A 13273-nucleotide genomic window follows, 5' to 3' on the forward strand; every position below is an offset into this window, starting at 1 on the left:
CATAACGGTGTACAACGCCGATTAGAATTCTATCACCGGCCCGGATTCGGCCATTTTAACTGGTTTGGCCTCTATCCACTTAGTGAATTTATCCACCATGACCAGCAAATATTTTTTCTTATGGCTTCCTCCTTTAAGGGGTCCAACCACATCCAGTCCCTAGACCGCAAAAGGCCAAGTGATGGGGATTGTTTGTAGGGCAGTGGGGGGCATATGGCTTTGGTTGGCGAAGAGTTGGCATCCGACACAACGTTGTACAAGGTCCTGTGCGTCTGCTCGGGCCGTCGGCCAATAAAACCCTGTACGGAAAGCCTTGCTAACAAGGGCCTGAGCTACGGCGTGGTGCCCGCCATGACCGGCGTGAATCTCAGCCAGGAGCTGTCGCCCCTCCTCCTCGGAGATACATCTTTGAAGGACCCGATAGCGCTTTTCTTATAGAGTTCTCCGTTGTGAACCTTATATGCCTTTCAACGCTGGACAATGCGGCGGGCCTCATTTTGATCCTCGGGAAGTTCCTTCCTATTAAGGTAGGCCAAGAAGGGTTCGGTCCATGGGGCAATGACTGCCATAATGAGATGGGCCGACGGTGTTATTTCGGTGGCTGAGCCGCTGATGATATCTGTGTGTTCGGAATCTGGAGTTGTCTTTGGATCCGGACTAGTGTTGACACTTTCCCCCTGCCACACCACGGATGGCTTAGAAAGTCTTTCCAGAAAGATATTAGGTGGGATGGGGTCGCGCTTGGCGCCAATACGAGTGAGAACGTCCACCGCTTGATTACTCTCTCGGGCCACGTGATGGAACTCGAGCCCCTCGAACCGAGCCGACATTTTTAGGACGGCATTATGATAAGCTGCCATCTTTGGATCCTTGGCATCGAAATCTCCATTTATTTGAGATATTGCCAGGTTTGAGTCCCCGCGCACCTCCAAGCGTTGTATGCCCATGGAGACAGCCATCCGGAGACCATGCAATAAGGCCTCGTATTCGGCTGCGTTGTTGGAATTTGTGTATAGTATTTGGAGTACGTACTGAACGACGTCTCCAGTAGGGGACGTTAAAACGATGCCCGCTCCTAGCCCTGCCAGCATTTTGGAGCCATCGAAATACATAACCCAATTATAATATGTGCCGTACTCTTTAGGGAGTTCGGCCTCTGTCCATTCGGCGACGAAGTCAGCCAGTACTTGGGATTTAATAGCTCGACGTGGTTTGTATGTAATATCAAATGGAAGGAGCTCGATGGCCCATTTGGCAATCCGGCCCGTGGCATCGCGGTTGTTTTTAATGTCGTTGAGTGGTACTTTGGAAGCCACCGTGATCGAACACTCCTGGAAGTAGTGTCGGAGCTTTCGGGATGCCATGAAGACCGCGTATGCTATCTTTTGATAATGGGGGTACCGGGATTTGCATGTTGTAAGGACAGTGGATACGTAGTATACTGGCTTCTGAAGTGGGAATTTGTGTCCGTCCTGTTCTCGTTCAACGACGAGCACGACGCTCACCACCTGATGTGTTGCCGATATGTATAATAACATGGGTTCGCCGACGTTTGGTGCGGCCAGGATTGGGTTGCTTGCTAGAAGGGTTTTTATTTCCTCCAGTCCGGCTGTTGCCGCGTCCGTCCACTCGAAGTGATCGGTTCGACATAGAAGGCGATAGAGTGGCAGTGCCTTTTCTCCCAATCTGGAGATGAAGCGGCTTAGAGCTGCCACGCAACCCGCGAGTCTTTGGACTTGTTTGAGGTCCGTTGGCGTCGCCAGTTGAGACAGAGCTTGAATTTTGGCTGGATTTGCTTCAATTCCTCTGTTGGAAACGATGAAGCCCAGCAGTTTTCCAGTGGGGAAGCCGAAAACACACTTTTCTGGATTGAGCTTAATGTCATACGCGCGGAGGTTGTTGAATGTGAGACATAAATGGTCTATTAGTGTTTCAACGTGCCTAGTATTGATGATGACGTCGTCCACATAAGCTTCAACTGTCTTGCCGATCTGTTTCTCCAGGCATGTTTGAATCATGCGTTGGTATGTGGCGCCGGCGTTCTTGAGCCCGAAGGGCATGGTGTTGAAGCAGAATGGCCCATATGGGGTAATAAATGTCGTTGCAGCTTGATTGGACTCCTTCATTTTGATTTGATGGTATCCAGAATATGCATCAAGGAAACACAATGAGTCGTGTCCTGCGGTAGCATCGATGATTTGATCAATGCGGGGGAGGGGGAAGGGATCCTTAGGGTAAGCCTTATTGAGGTCTTTAAAATCAACGCACATGCGCCAGGATTTGTCCTTCTTTGGTACCATCACCAGGTTTGCCAGCCAGTCCGATGTTTTATTTCTCTGATGAATCCGGCCTCGATTAGCTTGGCCAGCTCCTCCCCCACAGCTTGGCATTTGGGTTCGCAAAAGCGCCGCAGTGCTTGTTTGACTAGTTTGTATTCCTTTAATATATTGAGGCTATGTTCGGCCAGCTCGCGTGGGATTCCAGGCATGTCAGAAGGGTGCCAGGCGAACATATCCCAGTTTTCACGAAGGAAATCCCGTAGTGCGGCGTCGACCGTTGGGTCTAGTTGTGTTCCAATGGATGCTGTCTTCTTGGGGTCCGTTGGGTGGACCTGAAATTTGACTATTTCTTCTGCCGGTTTGAAGGAGGTGGATTTGGGTCGTTTGTCTAAGATCACATCGTCCCTATCCACCGTAGAGCGCAGTGTGGTTAATTCTTCGGCCGCGAGGGCTTCAGATAATGCCTCAAGGACCAGGGATGTGGTTTTGTTTTCGGCACGGAGTGCTATGTCCGGATCACTGACAAGAGTGATTATGCCGTTTGGTCCGGGCATTTTGAGCTTCATGTACCCGTAATGAGGTATAGCTTGGAAGCGTATAAAAGCATCTCGCCCCAACATGGCGTGGTATCCGCTACTGAAAGGAGCCACTTGGAAGGTGATTTCTTCGGACCGATAATTCTCCGGCGTGCCGAATACCACGTCAAGTGTGATTTTTCCTGCACACCGCGCCTCCCGACTGGGAATGATTCCTCGGAAGGTGGTGCTACTTTGCTCGATGCGGCTCCTCATATATGAGGTTTAGTCCACTGCCGCCATCCATGAGGACCTTGGTGAGTCGAAAGCCGTCCACGATGGGACCGAGGACTAATGCAGCTGGTGCTCGGACTGTTCTGTATTTTGGTTCGTCACCGGCATTAAAGGTTATAGCCGTGTCGTTCCAAGGGTTTACCGCGGCGATTTGACAGACTTTGGCGAGCTCGCGGAGTGCCCTTTTGCGCTTATTGTTTGAAGCGAATGTCTCGAAGACCGTCAATACTCTGGGGTCGTCGTCTTCTGGAGGGTGTTGCTCTGGGGTGTTTTTGGTATCCTCGCCGCTCTTGGCTACCTGCCGGAGTATCCAACATGCTCTAAGGCTGTGGGTTGGTATGGTGTCCGGTGTTGTGTGTATTTTGCATGGGCCATCGAGCCATCCCTCCAGAACGGTTTCGTGCCGTGTAATGGGTTTATATTTCTTGGCTATTGGACTGGGCGTGTCACGGGGATGCACCCTTTTCGCCTGGACCAGCGGTTGAGTTGGGACCGATGGCTCCCAACAAGCTGCCTGATCTTTCTAGGCGCTTTCCATTGCACTGTACTTCTGTACGATAGTTGCCAAGTCAGCGAAGTGTAGTATGCGGCGGCGATTAATGGCGTTGAGGATTCCTTCGTTCGTGCAATTGTTGCAGAACACTGATACCGCGTCCTCGTCGCGGCAATCTTTAACCTTGTCCTTGACAAGGAGGAATCTGGCCCAGAAGTGGTGGACCGTTTCCTGAGACTGCTGTTGTATGCTCATGAGAGCGCTTATGTCTGGGTGGGTGGAATTGGATTCGGACCCTGACCCGATCGATGATCCGGAGACTGAAGGTTTTCCAGACTTAACAGTCCGGGCCCTGGAGTATCTTCTGGTTGCTTATGCCCGCCGTCCGATCCTATGTTTGGAAGGCCGGTCACCTCCTTTTGCTGATGGGTATCCGGCTTTGCAGGGTTGGCGATCCGGACATAGTCCGTCTTCAGTATAGGGGAAGAGTCGCCATCTTGCTCCTCGACTACCGCTATCTGGTGGGTGACCGGTGGAGATTTGATTTCTCTTTGGTCGGGTTTAAGCCCGATCCGATCGTAATCTGTGGCGATTCCCAGGGCGGCGATGCGATCAAGGAGCTCGTTTAAAGACGAAAACTCTGCCGGATCCATCTGCTTGGAGTGTTGGGGTCGATACGAAGAGGATTTTCGATGGCCCGAGAGATCATCGCCGGCTTAACGGCCGAACGGGCGGTCATGGTAAAGCCGCCCAGCCGGAGGGTTTGGCCTGGGGCCAGTTCTCCTCCGGTGGTGATATTGTCTTTAAGGACAAGGCGAGTCATCGATCCTGTCGTCGACGGCACAGTGGAACTCTCAATGAAAGCACCAATGTCGGTGTCAAAACCGGCGGATCTCGGGTAGGGGGTCCCGAACTGTGCGTCTAAGGTCGATGGTAACAGGAGACAGGGGACACGATGTTTACCCAGGTTCGGGCCCTCTCTATGGAGGTAATACCCTACTTCCTGCTTGATTGATCTTGATGAATGTGAGTATTACAAGAGTTGATCTACCACGAGATCGAGATGGCTAAACCCTAAAAAGCCTAGCCTGTATGACTATGGTAATGAGTCTATCCCCTCCGGACTAAGTCCTCCGTTTATATAGACACCGGGAGGATCTAGGGTTACACAAGGTCGGTTACAAAGAAAGGAATCTACATATTCGGTCGCCAAGCTTGCCTTCCACGCCAAGGAGAGTCCCATCCGGACACGGGTGCACTCTTCGGTCTTCGTATCTTCACAGCCCATCAGTCCGGCCCATGGCTAACAGGCCAGACGCCCGAGGACCCCTTAGTCCAGGACTCCCTCAGTATTACCTCCATAGAGAGGGCCCGAACCTGGGTAAACATTGCGTCCCCTGTCTCCTGTTACCATCGACCTTAGACGCACAGTTCGGGACCCCCTACCCGAGATCCGCCGATTTTGACACCGACACCAGCCCTACCTCTTCTCCCAAAGAAGCAGTGGCCTCCACCGTGTGATGGAGTAGGCCCTGTGCCATCCATCATTCCAAGCAACACGGGGAAATTCTGACGTTGACTCCTGTAATGGACGTCGTCAACGGACCCTGGCACCAGCGGCGGCGGCAGGACTTCGGTTGATGGATTGACCACTTCTTCCACATGCACGAACACTTGATATAGGTACATCCCTAATGTGGTCCGTGGCGGCCTTGGTGGCAACGAATAGTACAACCCCAGTTCCTGCACCGGTATCTGAACACAAATCACCTTCGGTATGGTGGACGACTTCTTCATTCATGCCATAACCGTCAGAGCCCAGCTATCTGGAGGAACAAACATACTTAAGAGCTCACCTCCAAGGTCGTTGATAACCTCATTCATGGACTCACTGTTCCAAGCACGTCGAGGCATGCCATGGAAGGTAAGCTTTTTTAAAAACTCAAGCTCAGAGGGCACAGAGCCCCATCCTGGGTGCCATCGATCAAAGCTCACTAGTGCGCCATCGCAGAACAAACGTCGGGAAGATTCAAACACATGACTGCAGTCGAAAGTTGTTCGGAACCCGACGAAGAAATCATCCGGTGGCGGACAGACTTCGACGAGCAAGTCACTTATTTGGATGCCGTGCGCAATGCCAAGAGCTTTGACAAGGTCGTCCGGCGAGACGGGAGGCCGGTCGCCGTTGATGGTTACCATCAGGACTTTGCCGGCAAACTGGTCGTCAAGCGCCGCCATGCCACTGTTGAGCAACAGCACGCAGCGCGCGAAGGCAGGACGGACCTCAGGATCTCCGGCTCAGAGATCCGTGTTGACCGGCGACATGATAGTGCGTTTGAGTACAGGGAGTACAGGAGGGGGATTTGGGGGAACTGGAGATTCCAGAGGTGGGGGAGGGGCGGGAGATTGGGGATGAAAAGGTAGCATGAATTTCGAACATGCGCCAATATGCTCTCGGCGCGCAAGCGCACGAAAACACCGGTGGCGCCGACATGTCGGCCTAAGAGTCCTTATTCTTTCTTTTTTGAGAGCCGGACCATTTTTTTGAGGATCTTTTGATACCCGGCCTGAGAGTCATAATTGACCTGTTTGGAATTGCGTTACTACTCAGCCCATATTCAACGACACCTCACTGGCCCAAACAAGTGTACATCATTGAAAAGACACTAAGCTCAAATTATAACTTGAAAAAAGGAGATATACTCTAAACACTGGAGAATGGTGACGCCCTCATTTAGCCCACCAGCAGTTTGAGACAATAAACAGTTCGGAACAACGATATATACAACATTCAAACACTGACTAGTGACTACTACTGACATAAACAACAAGACATGATAGTTCATAAGAAGTCTTGCTACACCACCAAAACGCACCCATCTGCAGCGCTCAGACTCTCGTGATCCAGACGAGAATGACATTCTAAATAGAGGAAACTATTACATAGTAAGAGTGACATAGACAAGGATGACCAAATGACAAGGAATATGCATAACAAAAGAGAGAACTGCCCATCCAGATCAAGCAGCAAGGACAACAAGTCATTCGAAGAGGGATGATCCAACACCATCATAATTTGCACCCCCTCTTCAGCCACCAGTGATCCGGAGACATCAGTACTCCACCCTTTCGACGCAACAGCCCAATTACCTATCAACCTGAAGGCTTGAACCACATCACTGCCTGTCAGACTCGAGACATCCAAGGATCAAAGTTAATCCAGATGCCTTTGTCATTGTCACCTTCTTTTCGCTGCAGGCTGTATCGTTGACAATCAGGGGAGTTTGCTCCCGAACTCCTAGGGCTCGTCGTGTAGACACAGTTTTCCATAGCAAACAGAGCCTCTCTGCTATCAAGGTCCTTGCCAATGGTGATCTCCTGGTTAATCGGATAATTGAGTCCGAGAAACAGAGAGTGTGAACCAAGGTTGTTTACCCGCCTCCAACTCAAAAATCCCGAAGGCCCCAACAAGCTGGTATCCTGCTCATAGATGTAACAGCCACTGTCCGGATACTCACGTATTTCACGGTGCTTGTACACAGTGGGGTTTTTGCAATATAAATTTTCCGGCTCATGTGTGCGAATGATCATCAGTCTTTTGCCGTCGTCTGATCGAGCGAGGAACCAGTTGTGCTTCCCTGTTTTTGGCAAAGGTGGTGTGATTACAAAGGGCAGTAACTGTAGGGACACTGCATCATATCAAAAAGGACAGTCATTGTTAATGTAAGCTCAGCATTGTTCAGAGTATGAGTAGGACAATGCAAGAAACAACATTGATATGTCCCTGTTGGAACTGAGAGAAAAATACAGGGAAATGTATACTGGGTTTGTAAATATAGAAGTGCCATGCATGGTTATACTCATGTTATCTCACAATCGATTCTTCACAGGAAACTACCCTGTCATGCATGTTATGTACTCATGTTCTGTCCTCACAAACAAATTCTTCATGGAAACTAACAGACCATGCATTGTTATACTCATGTTCTGTGGGCAAATTTTTTGTGAGGATATTATTCTAGCCATTGATTGCTGAAGGGCAAATATAGGTATGTACACATGGTAAGCATTACAGGATTTCACTACTTCCAAATATAGAGTTCTCCATATGCATATTTACTTCCCTAATGTATGGTTAGATGAAACCAACAGTGTGATGCATGTTTCTACATCATGAAAATGAGGAAACTAACATGGCCAATTATACACACTCATATTTAGTAGTATATAGATTACTATAAAATAAGGAAAATATCCATATCTTCCTAACTGTTTGATTATTCAAGGGTACAAATTAGCAGTAATGACATGGTCACAATCGCATGAATTAACTCATTCCAAATATAGATGATTTACAGCGTCTCTAATACATTGCCATATTTCTACTCAAATTCTACTCAAACAGGGATATGCCAATCATCACAAAAAGTTCAAACAGTGTCATGGCGTTATCATTAACATCAGACGGAAACAACTGACATGCGCCGTCCCAACAATACATGGTGCCATCTGCTTTGTCGATCGCGTAGATGATGCCATTGTGTTCAATAGCATCACAGTAGTGTGTATCAGCTTTGACGATCCACTGCAAGGTGAGTTGTCTCCAGTTAAAGAAGGCACCAGCGGAAAGATAGGCGAGCCCACGGTCGAACAAGGCAATTAGCTTGAAGTCTGCGTAATTCGCATCTCGTGTGGGCACTTGGAAGATTACAATCTTCTGCAAAAAAAGATGTGTCCAACTGACGATGTAATCTAGATGACTTGGACCGCGACGGTAAAACCCTATATAATCCAACATAGGAAGGATAATCTCATGGGAGGTCTGGAAGTTCACGAGCACCAAATTTTTCCGGTCTTCTCTGACGACATCCATTCAGTGGGAGTTAATGCCGACCCAGTACATACCTGCCAAGAAGTTTGGGGCGATGGTGATCGGATCGAAGTCGAGGGAAACAATGTATGGCAACCCACTACATACCTGCAAAGAAGTTTCGGCTAATGGAGGTCGGATTGAAGTCGAGGGGCATCATGAAAGCCTCTGTATCATGGTGAGCAAATCTCTCAAGACTAGAAAATAGCAAGCAGGGTGTCTTGAAAAGCTTAGGCTTCGCTTCGACGAGGGCCGTGTGCATGCCCCTCGATCATGCAGCCAGTCGCACGACGCTCAACATATCCATACACAAACAACAAAGGTCGAGAATGTCACTGGGGAGATTGCTCCAATCGCGGCTCATATGGATGCTACGCGGTTCACGTTAGGCCATGGTGGAGTTTGGAAGGTGGGGTTTTTGGGGATTGATTTACGGGGGACAAGGCTCTCGGTGCTGGAGCGGCTAGCGAGGGAATAGTGGTACCGGGGGAGGTGAGGGAGGCAAGGGTACGCGTGGGCACAGTGAGATGATGAAGAGTGACCTCAGGATCTCTGGCGAGACGGAGATGGAGATGGAGTGGTGCTAGGGGAGAGGGAGACGAGGCGAGGCATGCTATATAGCGGCGGTGATAGTGACTGCATAGTGCACAAGGTGAGTCTAACTTTGGTAACCTGAACACGCCACCTAAACTGGTGTAACCTCGAGCGCAGGGTCTTGTCAGTTCACTGTGAGGACCCGATGAATAATATTTTGGCCATCAAGTGTACCACAATGTCGGATCACGGGTTCTGGCAAAACCCTCAAGGTTCGAACACTGGGGTGCGCGCGAAGATTTCCTCCCTACCGATCTGTGCCCTAGCTCGCTAAGATCTCGCGGACGAACTCGCAACACAAAGACACACGATTATACTGGTTCGGGCCACCATTGTGGTGTAATACCCTACTCCAGTGTGGTGGTGGTGGATTGCCTCTTGGGCTGATGATGAACAGTACAAGGGGAAGAACAACCTCCTGAGGTTGAGGTGTTCTTGTGCTCGGTGTGTGGCTAAGGGTTGGCTCTAGATCTCCTCCCCCTCTATTGTGGTGGCTAGTTCGACTTATATAGGCCCTGGTCCTCTCCCCAAATATTGAGCGGGAAGGAAGCCAACAACGGCCAATTTGAAAGGGGACAGCTAGTACAGCTTATCCTGACAAAAGTAGTCTTCACCTGCAAAAGGCTCTGGTGGTGACACCATCTTGGACTCCATGGTGACCTCCGTCTTGCCGTCCTGCTGGTCTTGGTCTCGTTGCACCGATACGGAAACCTTTGCTTGATGCCTCGGTACTCCGCGCTTGCGCTTGCCCCTTTAGCACCAAAGAGGAAACGAGGACGTTGCGCGCCTTGGCCCCCGCCTGGCGCCCGCCTGCTCTCGATCGTCATGGCTCACGTCATGAGGACCTCGCGAGGTTTGCCTTGCCTTGATCTCTCCGCCCCTCGCGAGCCTGCCTGGCGAGGCCGCTCCTGAGGAGGTCTTGGGTCGTCCGCCTCGGGAGGCTTGGCCCCTCGTGAGGGTCTTGAGTGCCTTGTCAACAAAGATGGGCCATACAGGCTTGCTAGCTCAGCCACGCCATGGGCCGCGGGCAGGCAAGTCTAGGGACCCCCGTTCCCAGAACGCCGACAGTAGCCCCCGGGCCCAAGGCGCGCTCGGGCTTGGCTTCGAGGCGAAGCCAAAGGTCAAGTACGGAGCACCGCGGGCCCCAAAAGCCTGCGGCCTCGGTCGACACGTGGCGGTTGATTGGACGTGGGCGTCTCCGCTTCCCCACGCCGCCTCGGCAACTGCCCGACCTGACAAAAGGCTGGCGCAGACAGTGCTTGCCTTCATTGCTTCCCTTCGCCTTGCTCCAGATCCCCTTTCTCGCTCCTTGCTGCCAAAATCCTCAGAGCTGCTTCCATCTCCTCCCGCACCAGCAACTGATGGCGCCGCACAAGGTCAAGCTCTCTGCGTCGCCGGCTTGGTACGAGCCTGCTCTCGATGCGCCCAATCTCTCGGAGAAGAGCTTCGCCTCCACGTGCTTGCTGACGGCGGGGGAGAGCAACGAGAGGGGGAAGGCGGAGCTCCGACTTGCCTCCGACGTGCCGGAGCCTGAGGGGAGCACCTTCTTCCCCTTCTTCACGAGCAGCATCGCCGCTGGGTTGGTTCCCCCCTTCTCTGACTTCTTCTATGAGGTCCTCGACCACTTCGGGCTGCAGGCGCTGCATCTCCATCCCAACTCCATCCTTCTCCTATCCATCTTCGCTTACAATTGCAAGGCGTATCTGGGCGTGATGCCGTCTGTGGCTCTGCTCCGCCACTTCTTCTTCCTTCACCTTAGCGATGGTCACATCTCCGGGTGTGCCAATTTCATCCAATTCGATCTCGAACACCGGGAAGAGGGTCAACAACCTCAGGGCCAAATGGGTCATGGTGAGTGCCAAGTGCGTCCATCCACGCTTGGAACTGCCGACGGAGGCGCCCCAGCCTGACAAGGGGTGGTCCCGCGCAGAGCTCACTGACGAGCGGGCGTCATCGGTGTTGGAGCAGATGATGACCGACTTGAAGCCGGGCAATGCGAAGGCGGCCAAAGTAACAAGGGCCATGCTCCTGAGGGAATTCTTGAAGCTGCGTGTTGCTCCACTTCAGGCGCGCGCGCGCCCCTTGTGGAGGCTTGGAGATGAAGGAGAGAAGGTTTGCCTGAGGCCGGAGGCCCTTCCTGACGATGAGCTGACTGCTGTCCTGCGCCTCTTTGTTGGGGACAACCAGGAGTACCCGCCGAGCGCCTTCACTCCTTTGTTCCACCGCAAGGACTCGGAGCCAATCGTGGCCTCCAAGCCAACCTTTGACGTGCGCGGATTGGTGCCGCCCACGCCCTCTGGAGGCCCTGCGGCGCCGAAGCCGGTGGAGCTGTCTTCTGACGAGTCCCGCGAGGAGGGAGAGGGCGAGGAGGAAGGCTCGGAGGCGACCCCCGAGGGGATGGGAGAAACCCCTCCCATGAGCAAGGCTGACATCCTCCGCGCCCTTCCTGACGATGCCGAGGTCGACACCCGCCGGGGGGAGGGAGAGCTGCCCGCTATCCCGACGAAGGGCGGGTCGTCGCTGATTTCTCGAGGTGCTGCCTCCGCCTTGACGCCGCCTAGAGCCGGCTCTGGCCCTTCTGCTGCGCCGTCTTCTGCTTCCGGGGCCCGTGTGCCCACTCCTCAGGCCCCGACGCTTTCGTGTTTTAGGCTCCCCAAGCGGAAGGTGGACTATGTCGCGGTGGACCAGTAAGTGCTTCGAGCTTCATCTTGTTCCTGCCTGTGCTTGCCATTTTCTGACGTTCAGGTTGATCAGGCTGACGCCTTCGGCGAAGAAGAGGAAGGAGGATGCAGCGGTCGCGCCTCCTTCCGTGGAGAAAGGAGGCGACAGCACTCGCACCTCCCCAGCCCGGTCGCCCTCGCGAGGCCAAGAGGAGCATTGTCGGGAGGAGTCAGCCCCCGGGGCCCCGCTGGCTCCGAAAGTGCCGATGCCCGGCTCGGCTGATGAGGTCCCAAAGGCTCTGGAGCCCTTGATCTCCCAGGCTCAGGTAACGACGTCGCCTCCTCCTGCTGTGCCCCTGGCCCCAAATTCTTCTGCTTCCTCCACCGTCTTGGAGCGCGCCCTTTCGGGGATGGCCCAGCTGCGAGAAGACCTCCTGAGTGCGGACCCGCGCCTGGTGGCCGGGCACCTGGAGCCGGCCTCTGGCTGGCTTCACTCCGACTCGGCGGTTCGAGCGTCGCTGAGCCAGGCCGTGGCGGCCTCCGAGAAGGAGAAGCGGGCCGCCGCCAGAGCTGCGACCGATCGCGAGGCGGCGATGAAGGACGCCGAGGCCGTCCGCGCCCGCTGCCGAGAGCTGGAGGGTGAGCTGAAGAGCCTGCGCGACGAGCGTGCAAAAGAAGCACGTAGCCACGAAGCGAAGGAGGAGGAGATGAAGGCTCGGGAGGATGCCATCAAGGGTCGCGACGCCGAGCTGGGGGAGCTGGCGAAGGCGTAGGCCACGGAGCGCAGCCGACTGGAGGAGCTGGAGCAGAAGGCGAAGGCGAGGGAAGCCGATCTCGACGCCAAGGCGAAGGTCCTGGCCGAAGACCGCGTGGCCTTCTCGCTTCTTGAGAAGAGGTCCAGCGTGGCGCTGAAGTCACTGTACGAGAAGGGCTTGGAGAAGCCGCTGACCACCAACGAGGATGGCCCTGCTCAGCTGCTTCCCCACCTGGTGAAGGCGCTTGAGGAAGTCGTGGAGGGCATCGGTCCCATGGCTGAGGCAGAGGCTCATGTCCTTTCTTCAGCTGCGCTGACGCGTGTCTTCAGCCATCTGTACCTTCGCGACCCCATTTCTCGTCTCGATGAGTTGCTGGAGCCTGTAGCTGATGAACATTGTGCGGCTACCGCCGTAGCCGTGAAAGGTCAGGTGGAGGCCCTGCTGAAGAAGTTCTGCGGCTTCGTCCTCGCGCCCTCGACCAGCGATGCCACCGATCCTGTGACTGGCGGTGCAGGTGAAGGCGACGCTACCAAGGGAGGAGCACCTTCTGCGGGCGATGGCGGTGTCCAGGGGTGACCTACGGCTGCTTTCCGGTTTCATTCCTGCAGCATGCATCAGGCCTCGTGGAGGCATTAAACTTTCGTTTGATATTGTGAGAACAATATGTCTTGTAATATTTGCTTCGAGATTTTCCGATTTTCTTCCTATTTGCTTTGTGTTCTGCGTCGGCAGAGCCCGGCCCCGCGCATACCTCAACCGCCGTTGGGCCGACCGGAGACCAGGACGGACCAAGGAGTGAGGGGCTACGTGACC

This window comes from Triticum aestivum, chromosome 3D (genome assembly GCF_018294505.1).
Source record: "Triticum aestivum cultivar Chinese Spring chromosome 3D, IWGSC CS RefSeq v2.1, whole genome shotgun sequence".
NCBI classification, from domain to species: Eukaryota; Viridiplantae; Streptophyta; class Magnoliopsida; order Poales; family Poaceae; genus Triticum; species Triticum aestivum.